This window comes from Leucopleurus acutus (genome assembly GCF_964270905.1).
Source record: "Leucopleurus acutus genome assembly, chromosome: 14".
Taxonomy (NCBI): Eukaryota; Metazoa; Chordata; class Mammalia; order Artiodactyla; family Delphinidae; genus Leucopleurus; species Leucopleurus acutus.
The window spans coordinates 44831146-44846607 of record NC_139156.1 but is presented as its reverse complement, the minus strand read 5'-3'; positions in this window follow the sequence as shown (position 1 = coordinate 44846607).

Sequence of the window (15462 nt, the reverse complement as noted above, 5' to 3'; positions counted from 1 at the left end):
CACGGCTGCCCTGTCCTCTGCCCTGGGGCTCTGCCTTTTCAGACCGACAGTCTCCAAAATGTGGGTGAAAGGGCTGGTCCCTGAGCAGTGCAGAGGAGAAGTGTGCGTGCATTCGGAAGGCTGCCGCTGACCTACACGCCCCAAGATCTCAGTAACCTTCAAGGCAGCCCTAAGATGCACGACTGCTGCATGTCCAAGGCTTTCAAGTTCTCACCTGTCTTTTTCTCTGCAGTAGGGCTTGCTAAATTGTGTACATACTTCTGGGTTGGTAGGTTAACTTCGGATCTTGGTTCTTTCATCCAAGGCAGTTGAAATTCCTCCATCTACACGCGGTCAAAGTCTTGATCAGAACTTCTATAGTGGACCAACGTCTCAAATGCCCTTTCGGCACCTCAACCCTTCTTCCCCTAGTCTGCAGGTGATGAGAGAGACCTGGGCGACAGGTCTTGTTGAGGACTAACTTGCATTATGTCCCCTTCTTTCCTTTGGGACATGTCTTTTAATTCCTTCACTATTGCCATGGATCTCTTCCGTACTGTTCAAGTTTTTTAGGTGCCTTTTAAGAAATGGCACCAGGAGCTGAGTTTGGACTAGAAAGCAGGGCTCTGAGGCTCCCCGCTCCCTCAGGGGAAAAGGTGGGATCAAGGAGTCCCCTTCGTCTAATCCATTTGACGGTCATCCTTGCCTCTTTCAGCTGGATTGTGATCCATTTACACCCCATGTGGAAAGGATGCCCCACGCTGCCCACTGCAATCCCATTTTCATATCTTAGAGATACACCAAGGTTCTAAGGACATTTTTCCAAACATTCTTGCTCAGAAAAGTTTAAAGAGAAAGGATGAGCCTAGAGTCCTTCTGCAGGCGGGATGTGGAGAGCCAGATGTTCCATCCCCTTGTTCCCTCCCCTCAACAAAAGTGAGCATGGCTCTTTACACCGGTCTGGGCTGGGCGGTGGAGTCTGGGAAACAAATAGTCTGCTCCTTTCTCTTCCCTCCCTAAAGAAATGCATTTCCCTCCAAAGCAATCTTATTATTTGTGTATGTTCTCAGTGTCCTTCATCACAAGTGGCTCGCAGCCAGCTCAAGGGAAACTATGAAATTCACAAGAGAGCCCCTGTAGATGGAAAGAATCACTCACTAACTCCAGTAATTATGATGGGTTTTTTTTCTTTTTATTAATAGAGTAACCCCCGATGTAGCCTCAGCTAAGTAATTTGCCAAATATAAATTCCAGAGCCTATATATAACTGGATTCCTTTTAAAGCTTTTAACGGGTCCATCCTATAGACTTCTTTTGTTGAGGGTTCAGTGGAACACGAGAAGATGGAATGAGGGGAACTCGGGAGTTAACCCTTTAAAATTGAGATTTCTTGAGCTGGTTCATAGAAGGCTATGTTTCTGGGGAAGGAAAACAAAGAAAGATGAGACAGGAAGAGGTGAGAAGTCTTAGTATTTGGTGTAATGAGTACAGTTTGGGGAGCTGTAGGCTTTCAGCCATGCCAACAAAATCCTCCCTCAGCAATATTTGAGGACTATGTAGGAATATTTCTCCTAAAGATGTGAGTAGTTCAGTTGTGTATTACTGTCTACCAAACCATCCCAAACACAGTGACATAAAGACACTTCACCACTTCACTGTGCTCATGGAGTCTGTGGCTCATGAGTTTGAACAGGGAAGAAGGGGGTGACTGGTCTCCCCTCCATGCACTTGGGGGCCTCAGCTGGAAAGAACTGAATGGCCAGGAGTGATGCTCACAGCTGAGGGCTGAACTGAAGTCATCCGGAGGTGCCTTCTCTCAATGTCTGGCACCTGGGCTAGACAGCCGGCAGGTTAGGCTCCACTGTGACTTGCCAACCACAGCACGAAGGCCTTGCCTTTCCACGTAGCCTTTCTTGGATTCCAAGTGAAAGGGCCTGTGATGGTTAATTTCATGTGTCAACTTGACACGGCCATAGTACCTAGATATTTGGTTAAACACTGTCTGTATGTCACTGTGAAGCGTTTTTTTGTTTTGTTTTGTTTTATTGTGGTTTTGGTTTTGTTTTTTCTTAGGTGAGATTAACATTTAAATCAGTAGACTTTGAATACAGCAGATGATCCTCCGTAATGTGGGTGGGCCTCATCCAATCAGGTGAAGGCCTTCAGAGAAAAAGACTAACCTCTCCCAAAGAGGGAATTCTGCCTCCAGACTTCCCTGGAACTCAAGACTGTAACATCAACTCTTCCCTGGGTCTTCAGCCTGCCTATCCACCTACCTGCCGATTTTGGATTTGCCAGGCTCCACAATCAGGTGAGATAATTCCTTAAAACATGTTATTAGTTCTGTTTATTTGTTCTGTTTCTATTAGTTCTGTTTCTCTAGAGAACCCTACCACCTAGGGGCTCAAGAGGGACAATCCCGAGAGACCTAATCGGAAGGCTGAAGCATCTGGGCCTGTCCTGGCTGAGCCCCAGCACAGAGTGTCACTGCTCCATGCTCTGTTGGTTAAGCCCAGATTGAGGGGGAGGGCATGTAGACCACCTCTCAACAGGAAGCGTGTCGAGGAATGTGGGTCCATGTCTTACAGCCTGCCCACTATAAAATCCACAATGGCCCTTTGAGAACTAGGATAAGACACAGGGTAAAGTTTCCCAATAATTATCTAAGGAGCCAGACGAAGTACAGATTGAAGATCGTGTCTGTGCCAAGAGCCCTGGCATCATCACACAGCCTCTGAACGCATTTCCTTACTGGAGACAAGAGGGGATGGTCAAGGTCACATTTGTCCTAGGTCTTGGGTAGGACCATCCGTCAAGAGAACTGCTGCCTTGCTCTGAGCTTTGGGAGAAGCCCGTGGCTTGTGTACCATGGGTCTAATCTGTGTGACAGAGTAGACAACTTGGAAGAGGGCATATAGGCGGAACCTAAAATTTTAATGTGGGTCCGGTTGAGGGGATGGCCGAGGGCGTGCACCACAAGACGCCTCCTCTCAGTGTGCTTACTGTATAAGGTTGTACTCAAACTCTTTCATTGTCTCATTTAACTTTTCAAATAAGCATGTAGAGTAGTTATCGTTGTTGCTGAACCAATCACCCTCAGATCTAGCGGCGTGCGGCAGGAACAATCATTTCGTTATCCATCCTTGTGGTTCTGGGTGGACTCAGCTCAGCTGGAAGCGCTCCATGGACGTGTCTCAGGTGGCAGTGAGGGCCGAAGTCACCTGAGGCTCACTCGCTCACAGGTCTGGCTGCTGAGGCTGTCACGGAACCTCCACTGGGACCATCAGCTGGAACGTCTGCATTGGTCCTTCATGGAGAGTGACTGGGTGCTGAGAGGGAACAGCCCAAGAGAACCAGGCAGAAGCTGGCCAGCTTCTTGTGACCTCACTTTGGAATCACGTAGCATCACTTCCACTGCATTCTATCAGCTGCGAGCATCACGGAGGTCAGGCCATATTTAAGGGAAGGAGTATGAAAGCACTTTCAGATGTGCTAAAAACCATCACGTGTTATTGTTCCTCTCCTCTTACAGATGAGGAAACTAAGATCTGGAGAGGCTGAGGTGAGTGGTGGTTCACACAGCTAGTAAGCAGCAGAGAGGAGACCTGAACGAGCTCAGCTATACCCTGCCTCTGTGTGAGCCCACATTCTAGCAGGGCACATAAAACACAGATGTATAGGACCAGAAACTGAGGTTGAAATTGATAAGTACTAGAAGAAAGGAGCTGATAAATTATTCTAAGAGCAAAGAAGGAATGAACCTGTCCTGCTCAGAGAAGTAAGGAAAGGTTTCCTGAAGCAGGTGGCTTGGAGCGGAGTGGGGAAGGATCTGTGTAAGATACAGATGTGCAGAGAAGCTGGGGGAATGTGGGGAAGGTGGAGAGGCACAGGCATTTCTGTCGGGGACACAGGATGAGTGGATATGCAGAGGCAGGAACACACATGGCAGCCCTGTTAACAGCTGAATGTGCCTAAGACATTTCATGGAAGTAGATGCAGGACACGAGGGCTGCCACCTGATGATGAAAACGGGCTGGGATGCCAGGTTGAGGCTTTGGCTTTTATTTAAAGCTGTGCTTCTCAAAATGTGATCCCTGGACCAGCAGCCTGGGCAGCACGAGCACCACCTGGGAAGTTACAAGAAATACAAATTCTCAGTCCCACCCCAGACCTACTCAATGAGAAACTCTGGGGAGGGGGCCCAGCGAGCTCTGAGGCAGGCTCTTGTTTGAGACCCTCTGCTCCCAGGTACTGGGGGCTCCCGCAGCAGTTTTGAGCCAGAGAGTACTGTGAGCTGAGATCCTCTTAAAGCAGATTGCCCTGGTTGTGGTGTGTTGGGCAGGCTGAAATGAGAAAGCAGATACTTGTCTCCAGGAAAGAGGTCCTGCACAATCGTACAAGTGCAGGAGGAGTGGAGGATGGGGCAGAAGTGATGGGCGAGGCACCAGGACAGGCAAAGCCCTGGGACTTGGAAACTGGTGAGGATAGTGGTCTCTTCCCCACAACATCCCCTCTAAGGACGAATAGTTAACAGGCACAGTTGGACTATTTAGAATTTCTCTAAATATTTGAACCACGTGGCCCAGGAACCTGAGTATAAACTGAGGACCCGGGGGTTGGATTACAGACGCGGTTTCCTGTTACACAATCAAGCTACTCTCTGCAGTTTTCCTGGGGGAAAGCATTGCTTGGTCCAGCGTTTTCTTCTTCATGCTTCATTACGAGGTCTGTTGGTTCCATCATGCTGTTGCAGAATGGGTTTAATAATATGAACTATCACATATGGTTGAAAATTAAATAATTCCTGCAAACTCAATATATATTAGCTATTTTAATTATTATCATCCTCGTTGTCATCATCAGTATTCATTTATTAAAGATACATTTCTACCGTGTGCAAAGCACTGAGAACATAGTGGTCCATCCTCTGGGTCTGTCTATCCTTTACTGAGAGCTCACCTGTGAAACAGACAAGAACATGGAGCTTAGACTCTAAAAAATTGGGTTTGAGCTTTAAGTTTTGTAAAGTCTTAATTTTAATCTTGGTAAGCCACATCTCTAGGCTTGTTTAGTCTTCTGCAAATGGAATTAAAAGACTTGCCTTGCTTCACAAGACTGTGTGAGGATCAAATGAGAAAAAAAAGGGAAGACAGTTCTTCACTTTTTTTTTTTTTTTTTTGCGATCCGCGGGCCTCTCGCTGTTGTGGCCTCTCCCGTTGCGGAGCGCAGGCTCCGGACGCGCAGGCTCAGCGGCCATAGGCCACATCCATTCCCGGTGCCTCCCTCTCTCTCCTTGCTCAAGGCCCGGTTCCCCACTGGAGGGTTGCAGATTTCATTGTCTCTTTTTCTGGGCTGTCCCCAGCTGCGCTTCCAATTCAATGAAAGCCAATTAAGTCACAAATCAATTGGCAAAATGACTAATTCAGTGACCATATAAATAAACAGATTTATCAACACCTTGTTTCTTTTGATTCCTTATTGAGACTTTGGCAATCTTACTGGATGTGATGATTTTATCAGCTTATTGATGTTTTAAGGGATGTTTCACTTGTGCTGCTGTAGGGATCCTGGAGGGCACCGGGACGTAAAGGAATTCTCTGATGGAGGACAGGCAAAGGCAATCAGCACATGGATCCCCCTGGACTGCCTGACTCAGAGAGGGAGGGGCTGGCAGTATCAGCAGAATATGGAGGCCTCACAGCCCAGACTCCTACAGCTCTCTTAGGCCCTGCCAATTCATCAAATGTAAATCGCTAGAGACTTTAATAAATATTTTCGTAAATCTGCCAAGTTTGCAGATTTGAAATACTGAAACATTAAAACATTAAAAGCTTTACATTTAAAACATTAAATTAGCCCTCCAGTGCCCAGTGGTCCAGTCACCCACCCGTGTGTGGTCGACTGGTTTTTAGGGACTTGTTGAGGCCCAGACAGACATTTCCGAGTGGACTTTCAGCACATGTGGCCGAGCCTGGTCTTCAGCGCACCGCGATTAGCCTTGTCTCTGGCAGTCGCCTGGCTCTGACTTGAGCCCGCAGACCTGCTCACTGACTAATGTTTCAGCAGAAGCCACAGAAGCAAAAGCGGGGGGACCTGCTCGCCAGGACTCCACACCCGAGTGAGATTTGGTACCACCTGGAAGAGTTCTGGCCTGAAAATGATTGCATTAGCTCTCCTGGGGGCCTGCGTTTTGGGTATTGTTTACTTCTGGGGAAACTGAGGGCTGTAGGCCAGGAGGAACGTGCTGAAGACACGTGTCAGTAAGAGACGAAGGTGAAAGTGAACAGCGGGATTCTGAGCTGCTCCATCAGCTGTGCTGGGTGTCTCCGCTGGGTCTCTCCGAGCCCACTTGCTTCCTACTCTACCCAGAAGAGAAACTGGCTAAAACTCCAACCTGATCAGATGTCTCAGGCCCCACTTCACCTCCCAGCATCCCCTCGTCCTTGAGGACAATTCCCAAGCTCCTCAGTTTGGCACATGTGGCTTTAACTATTGGAGTCCTGGCTGTGTCTCTGGACTGACCACCTATTTTAGTGTTTTACCAAACCACAATGTCACTGCCACTTGTGTGTCTTCTCACATGCTGGACCCCTTGAATGAATGACTCCCATCTTGTTTCAAGGCTACCTCTTACCCAGTGTATTTGTCTGCCAGGGCTGCCATAATAAAATACCACGGTCTGGGTGGCTGCTACAACAGATATTTATTCTCTCACAGTTCTGGAGGCTGGAAAGACCGAGGTCAAGGTGTGGGCAGGGTTGATTCCTTCTGAGGGCCATGAGGGAAAGGTTTGTTCCAGGTCCCTCTCCCTGGCTTGCAGATGACCACCTTCTCCCTGGGTCTTCACAAGGTCTTTCCTCTGTACGTACATGTCTCTGTCCCAGCCTCTGTTCCTTATAAGGACACTGGTCATGTTGAATTAGGGCCCACCCTAGTAACCTTCTTTTACCTCTTTAAAGGCCTTATTTCTAAATTCAGCACATTCTGAGGTATAGGGGGTTAGGACTTCAACATATGAATTTTGGGGGACACAGTTCAGCCCAAATCACCAAGCCCCAAGTAGGGAAGTAATTGCCCTGGTTCGAAGGGGATTGAGGGGTTTTCTACAACGTGAGACTGTGGCTGCTAAAACTGGGACAGTTCTGAGCAGACCAGAGCCGTTAGTTCCCCAGCCCTAAATCTCCACGGGTGGGGCTCCCCGCACGTCTATCGCATCCTTCATCCCATTGTTCTCCCAAGTGTCTCCGCCCGCCTAGTAGGAACTCCTTCCTTACTCATCTTTGCATATACCTAGCATAATCCGGTGTTCATATATACAGAGGAACTAATAAATATTCCCTGATTATGTTCCAGACTCTTCCTTCCCTCGTTCCTGGAGTGCCTCTCACCCTCCCCCTTTTAACTTGCAGTTTTTATATCAGATCCATGATAAAGGCTCAGCTTGAATGCAGAACACCATTCCAGATTTGTCCACCAGAGCTGACTGGGGAGGTTTCTCCATCATTTGTGCCTGGCCCTCCGCATCCGCTGTCCTCTGCTTTGGGCTTGGTTATGTGGCAGGAGGCTTGACTGTGAATGTGTCTCATCCTTTCCAAAGGCTTGAGTGCAGGAAGCGAGCCCAGCCCCCCCTCCTAAGGTGACAGTGCTTGGTCGGTTAGACCAACAGTGCTCAGAAAGCTGGTCCTCGTCTCAGGTTGTTTTGTTCTCTCAGAGCCTGAGAAGTGGGGTCCAGAGAAAGTCAACGGCCTGGGCAGTCACACAGGGGCAGGGGCGGGGCTGGGAGGTTGCACTTCCAGTTGCAAATCTGTGGCGGGTAGCTGGAGTCCCCTGAACACCGAGCCAGGTGACTTCTGGGCCTACCTCCTCTGCCCGCCTTTTGTCTTGCTTCCCCACAGGCGTTGTTCGAAGCCCCTGCTGGCCTGGGGCTTGCTGAGTGTGCGGGTCTCTGACTCCTCCCTGCATCTATAGTGGTCGGGCACAGTGCCAACGAGATGTCTCTAGCACTTCCTGGTTGATTTTTGATCACCTGCTCTGTGCCCACCTGTGATGTGCAGGCAGAGGCACTCATTTTAGGAACGTGAGAGTTGAAGGCTCTCAGACTGTAGCTGTAGACCGTGGACTGATGTAAATTTAAATTATAGGCATCCCTGTAATAATAGCTAACATTTATTCTGTGCCAGACCCCTCGGTGAGGGGGCTCCCATGTATTAATGTGTGTGAGCAGACTAAAACCCAGTGAGGCTGCTTCTCTTGTTACACTGCAAATGAGGAAACTGAGGCACTGGGAGATTACATGATCTTTTCAAGGACACAGACCAGGCGTGACCCACTGAAATTCACACCCACCAGCCCTCTCACAACCACAGTTACGCTCTTAAAAGTTTGTGTTCCACTCTCAACTGGAATTTAAATGGGAAACCTTCAAACTGAGAGTTTACAAACACACACTCCTACAGGATGGGGCCCCCTGAGCTTGTCCAGTGCTGGCAGGCTCTGTGTGTCCCAGGCTGGGAGCTCGGGCTGGTGCACCTGCACGCAGCCACCTGCGTCCCTCCCCTCAGTGTTCCCTCCACGTCCATCCTCCTCTCCTCCCAGCTCCGTCCCTCTACTCCGTGGTCACGCTGGCCTCACTGCAGCCCGATTTCACCACAGCTGTGGTCCGGGCCACGGGATTTCGCAGGGAATCAGTCTCTAGTTGTATCCTATGAGTCACGACCATCTCCCAGCTAATAATAACTATGGCTACCCCTGCACAAGACCTCGAAAATCTCAGAGCTCTTTTACCTGGGAAAGTGCAATTGATCCTTCTCGTGGCCTCATTAGGGAAGCAGGTGGCAGTGCTGATTTTCGTCTTCTAGGTAATCCAAGGGCCGGGCAAAGGGACAGAGGAGAGTGGCTCCTTTGCCCTGTGCCTGAAACGTGATGCTGGGCTTCGGTGTGGGGTGGAGCCTGTGGAATGTGGACACTGTGGCTGGTTCTATGTGCACTTTCAGAGACCACACAGATGGGACAGACGTTTTGCTCCCAATATGCATCATTGCAAAAGGCACAGAATGTAGTCTCTACAAAAGGATCTGTAAAGAGACAGAGAGGAAGAAGACAAAACAAAGCCAGAAAGGAGAAGGCCCTGCTCAGCAGGCACGTGGAAGTGATTGGAGCCTTAGGGGATCGCCTTACACCCCTGGGAAATCAAGCAGGTGGTGATCCTGGGGATCTAAGGGGGTTTGAAAGTAATTATCCCCAGTTTATTATTCAGAACAGCATCGTTTATAGCTGAGCAAGAAGAAAGCAAATCCACCTTTCCTGAACTTTGGCCTTCTTGCCTCCATGACGTCTAGACCTGGACTGTAAACTGGGTTGTGAGGACATCTGTATTGGACAGCTGGATCTGGGAGAAAGGCATGCATGCGTCAAGGAAGGATGCAAGCCTGTGTTATCTAGGAGAATCTCACAGCTGCAAGACAGAGTGTCTTGGGGTCTTCATTTGTGGCAACTTGAAGGGACAGAGGGGACTTGGAGGATTAGGGAAAGGCTCCCTGACACCCAGATGCAGGGGCAGGTCTGGGCCTGGAATCAGAGGTCTGCCTCCCAGCTGGGTGCCTGCCAGGACCCTGCAGACCAGAACGGCCCCTCAGTTTATTGATTCATTGATTCATTTATTTATTTTTGGCTGCGATGGGTCTTCGTTGCTGCACGCGGGCTTTCTCTAGTTGCAGTGAGCGGGGCCTATACTTTGTTGCGGTGTGTGGGCTTCTCATTGCGGTGGTTTCTCTTGTTGCAGAGCATAGGCTCTAGGCCCGTGGGCTTCTGTAGTTGTGGCACGTGGGCTCAGTAGTTGTGGCTTGCAGTCTCTAGAGTGCAGGCTCAGTGGTTGTGGCGAACAGGCTTAGTTTCTCCCCAGCATGTGGGATCTTCCCGGACCAGGGCTCGAACCCGTGTCCCCTGCATTGGCAGGCGGATTTTTAACCACTGCGCCACCAGGGAAGTCCCAGCCCCTCACTTTGAAATGCTCCCGGGGTGTGGGCCGACCTGGTCTCAAGCACCTGAGCTCAGCTTCTGCAGCAGGAAGCATGTCTTTCTCTCCAGCCCAGCCTGTGATCCACCCACACAGTACAGGACGTGAGGGGGTGTTTTTTTCCTTTTGGAAGAAAGTTGGGCTTTGTTTTCCTTTTTTCCCCCTTTCTCTTTCTCTATTTCTTCACTTAGAACAGACCAGTACCAGGCATGTAATAAGTATTCGAGAAACAGCTGTTAAGTATAGTACTTTATTCTTCTTTTTAAGTAACACCTTTTGTGTTTAGTTATGGAATTAATATGAGTTCAACTGTAGGAACTCTTGAAAATATAGATAAGTATAAAGAGGAAAATAAAAACTCTCTAAATTTCCACACTTGGACAAATACATGTTAACATCTAAACATATCTTCTTCTGGTCTTTTATAGATGCATACATTTACATACATAGTTAACAAAGCTGGGGGGCATCATTTATATAAAATTTTATATAGATAGATAGATAGATAAATATAAAATATATTTGATTTTCACTTATTATTTATATATAGTTATATATATATATAAATATGCAGAGATTTGATTTTCACTTATTATTTATATATAGTTATATATATATATAAATATGCAGAGATTTGATTTTCGCTTATTATTTTAACAGAAACATTTTCCCCACATTTTGTTTTTTTGGCTGCACCATGGTGTGTGGGATCTTAGTTCCCCCACCAGGGATCGGACCCATGCCCCCTGCACTGGAAGCGAGGAGTCCTAACCAATGGACCACCAGGGAATTCCCCATTTTCCCCACATTATTCAAGTTTCTTAGAAAAAAATGCGTCTGAGAGCATGCTCACCATTTCATCATACAATGGGCCGTGATTTATCTAACGCTTCTCTTCCTATAAACACTGCTGCTATGAAGAGCACCATGCACAAATCATCGTGTGTCCTGGGTGGGGAGCGGGTTCTTTAGGGTCCTTCCTAGAAGGGAAGTGAGTGGCTTTAGGGCCCCTGCACACTGCACTCCAGACTGCTCCAAGGGCTGTGTGGGTGGGTCTCTGTGACTTGCTCACTTCTCTGGAGCTTGAGAACACTTCAGGAGCATCAGGCTCCATGGGTACTTAGCAATCTGTGCCTGTGAGTCATTAAAAATATAAAATAAATAAAGGAAGGTGGAGCAAAGACATGGGATGTGAGAGAGGAAAGAGGCAAAGTGCACACACCAGGAGTCTGGCTCAAGGACAGTGAACTCTTTGTCAGCAACTAGGTCTTCCCAAGGTGTAGACAAGCCGATGCTCCTATAGAGGTGCGCGTGGTCACTTTCCTATGATCGAGTGACTCTGTAAGGCAGTAAAAGGGTGCCTATTTCCTGTAGCCTGGGTAGCTCAATAAGTATTGATATTAAAATAAATCCCAGTGATTCCTCTACTTTGCTCTGAAAATGATTATGGTTTTCGTCCTCAATAGATAGAAGTACCAATTTCTCAGACCTCCAAAAAAGGACCCTGGCTTATCTTTCAGACCTTATTTTCTACTTATTCACTTGCATAAATTTCAGACTCCAGCTAAGAGAGAAATCTCTCTGTGATCCAATCATGTCTGCCCCCCCACACCATGCCATCACATTTCTACTTCCTGACTGTTGCTGGACCAAATCTCTGCCCCTAAAAGACCCCTTCCTCTCATAGTTCCTCTCACTTCTTGTAGAGGTCCTGATTTCTCAAAACCTGGGATTTACTCAAGAGTCTGGTTTTAAGAGTCTCGTTTGAGGTCCCTGCTGTGTCAAGAATCAATGGATCACAGCAATCCCACTCCTGGGCATATACTCAGATAAAACTATAATTTGAAAAGATACATGCACCCCTATGTTCATAGCAGCACTATTTACAATAGCCAAGACATGGAAACAACCTAAATGTCCATCGACAGATGAATGGATAAAGAAAATGTGGTATATATATATATATATATATATATATATATATATATATATATATATATATACACACACACACACACACACACACACACACAATGGAATACTACTCAGCCATAAAAAAGAATGAAATAATGCCATTTGCAGCAACATGGATGAACCTAGAGATTATTATACTAAGCAAAGTAAGTCAGAAAGAGAACGACGAATACCATATGATATCACTTATATATGGAATCTAAAATATGACACAAATGAACACATCTACAAAACAGAAACAGACTCACAGACAAAGAGTTTGGGGTTAATAGATGCAAACTATTATATATAGAATGGATAAACAACAAGGTCCTACTGTATAGCACAGGGAACTATATTCAGTATCCTGTGATAAACCATAACAGAAAAAATATGAAAAAGAATGTATATATAGATATATCTATATATAGAGAGATATATCTATAACCGATATATGTGTAACTGAGTCACTTTGCTGTATAGCAGAAATTAACACATTGTAAATCAATCATACTTCAGTAAAATTTAAATTTAAAAAAAGAATTGATGGATCAGATGAGTAGCAAAACGTCATACATCCAACACATCATCTAGTAAGAGGAGAGGCAGAACTACTGTGAACGCTGTGCCTCTGCTCAGTCGAGAAGGAAACACAGCAGAGGATGAGATGTAACCATGCCTAGTACCGGGGGACAGAGGGAGACGTGTTAACTTGCCTTAACCATGGCTCTGGGCCCCAGGCTGAACCAAGGTCCTCTCACCTGTGATGAAGATGCTCCTCAATGCAGCTGAGAAATGAAACTTGATATGGAGTGAAATTCAACATTTGGGTCTGGGGATCCCCAAACTGAATTTTTTGCGCAATCTGGACCACTTCCCAGTGGAAACATCAGCACTGGCTTGTAACTGGGCTCTCACTCCTAGGACTTCCCATGAACAAAGCTTAGAGTTAGAATTCTGGGGAGACTGTGGGTTGAAACTTTGTTTCTTATGCAGGAGGAGCTCTGGAAACCTGGGTCTGAGAGGCCACAGATGCTCAGGCCAGGCTGAGCAGGTTTAAACGTTTGAACCATCTGCCCATCACAGAGATGGTAAAGAAGGGAAGGGTCCAGCTATGATGCAGAAGAACAGATTCCTGGAACTAAAAATGAGAACAGATGTTTTAAATGGGGCTGGAGATGATGGTCCGTGTAGAGGGGAGGGTAACCAGGCAATTCCCAGAGGCATCAAGGAAACTAAAGCCTCTTCCTTTTTTTTTTTTTTTTGCGGTACGCGGGCCTCACACTGTTGTGGCCTCTCCCGTTGCGGAGCACAGGCTCCGGACGCGCAGGCTCAGTGGCCATGGCTCACGGGCCCAGCCGCTCCGCGGCATGTGGAATTCTCCCAGACCGGAGCACGAACCCGCGTCCCCTGCATCGGCAGGCGGACTCTTAACCACTGCGCCACCAGGGAAGCCCTAGTTTCACTCGTTTACCAGGAAAGGAGACAGGTAGTGAGAGAGGAGTTGATAGTTGGGAGCAAAACCCGGAGGAATTCCTTGAAGTTCCAGAGAAGCAGTATTCAGCTTAGCCAAGGATGAGCTGTTAAGCATTTTGAGGTCTTCAGATCTCTCTCCCCACCTCCACTTCTCTTTCAGTCAAGCTCTTGCTTCAGGTAAAATAGGTCTCTCAGGTCCAGTGGGAAGACCCTACCATTTCCGGAGTAATCTGAACATGGGAGGGAGTTCTGATTTCCTTCCACCCCAGCCATACTCCTCCCAGTAAACCAGGTAGCAGAGCTCACTGTAGCCTTCCCATGGGTCTTGTGATTCTTTCCCTTTACTGCTACTACTAAAGCTACTATTTAAAAACGTTCAATTATTACCTAATTTAATCCTCTCAGTAACCCTGTGAGTTATACATACCCATTCTACAGATGAGGAAACTGAGATTTTCCTAAAGTGACTTTCCTAAAACCTCATTAGTTGGTAGTAGAGCTGAAAATTAATGCCATGCTAGTCTGGTCCAGATCTCATTCATGTTGACCACTGGGTTGACACCCTCCCCTAGCTAAGTAAGAGTGTTGGAGCACCGGGTCCATTGTCCTGGGTGTCCAGGTCTGAAGTAAGATTACTTGCCCAAGGGTTTAGATTCACGGGGCAAGACAGTGACTCCAAGGACTTTCCAACTAAGATTTTTCTTAAGTCAAGAGGTACAGGGTCAGAAAAGGGGGCATCAAGACACAAATTTGGGGAACTAGTAGATAGTCGTGTTGGTAGCAAGGGAGTAGATGAGAAGCCAAGCTAGGTTTCCCCTGATTTCTTTCCTACTATGGTGGGTTGATTAGTGTCCCCCACCCCCACCCCATCCCAAATACATGTCCACCTTGAACCTCAGACTATGACCTTATTTAGAGATGAGACCTTTGCAGATGTAACAGTTAAGATGAGGCTATCCTGGATTAGGGTGAGCCCTAAATCTGACTTGTGTCCTTATAGGAAAAGGAGTAGACATGCAGAAATACATGTATTATAGATAAGAAGGTCATGTGAAGACAGAAGCAGAAATGCTGCTGCCACAAGCGAAGGGACACCAAGGATTGACTGCAACAATCAGAACCTGAAAGGGGCAAGAATGGATTTTCCCCTAGAGGCTTTGGAGGCAGTGTGGCTCTGCTGACACCTTGATTTCTGACTCTGTCCTCATGAACTGTGAGACAATACATTTCTGATGTGTTAAGCTGCCCAATTCGTGGTAATTTGTTATGATAGCCCTAGGACACTAACTCACCTACTCAGGAGTGAGAAGGGATATCCCTGTTGAAACAGTTGAGGTGACATTTCCAGATACCTCTAAGTTCTTATTCTTTGGATGACCTGACTTGCGAAATTATCTCTGCTTCTTGGCATGTGAGATGCAAATGAAATAAATCCTAGATCTGAAGCTGCTTCTCAGTACGTTTGGTTCTGGCTGGGATGGGCTTCTCAAAATGAGCAATGTGTGGCAGGCAGTAGACCCTGCATGTTCATATTTGTTGAATGGATGAATTAATTTATGCGTGATGGGTATGGGAAGTAGAAGAGATCGTTATACTTCTTTATGGAAATCGGGCCTCTTCATATTTTTCTTTGATTCACTTGTCTGTAGGAGATGGTCTGGTTTGCTGAAGTGGTAGAGAATGGGCTTGATAATCAGATAAACTTCAAGTTCCTTGCTGTGTGACTTTGAGCCAATAACTTAGCCTCACTGAGCCTTTGTTTCCTCACCTGTGAATAAAGAGGACAATGCCTGCCTCAAAGGGTTAGTTATCTGAGTACCTGGGCTATCGTGTAAGTATACATGGTCACACCTGCTATAATGCTGATCCACTTGCTCCTCAAGTGGGTGGTGCCCAATGGTAACATCTGCAATGGCCTTTTGAAATTGGAAGATGCATGCACACATTTTGCAGTGTGTGTCTGTGTTATGTGTGTATCCTTAGGTGTGAGGTGTGTACAAAGTAGTGTGTGTCCAACGAACGGCTGTTCTTAAATAAAC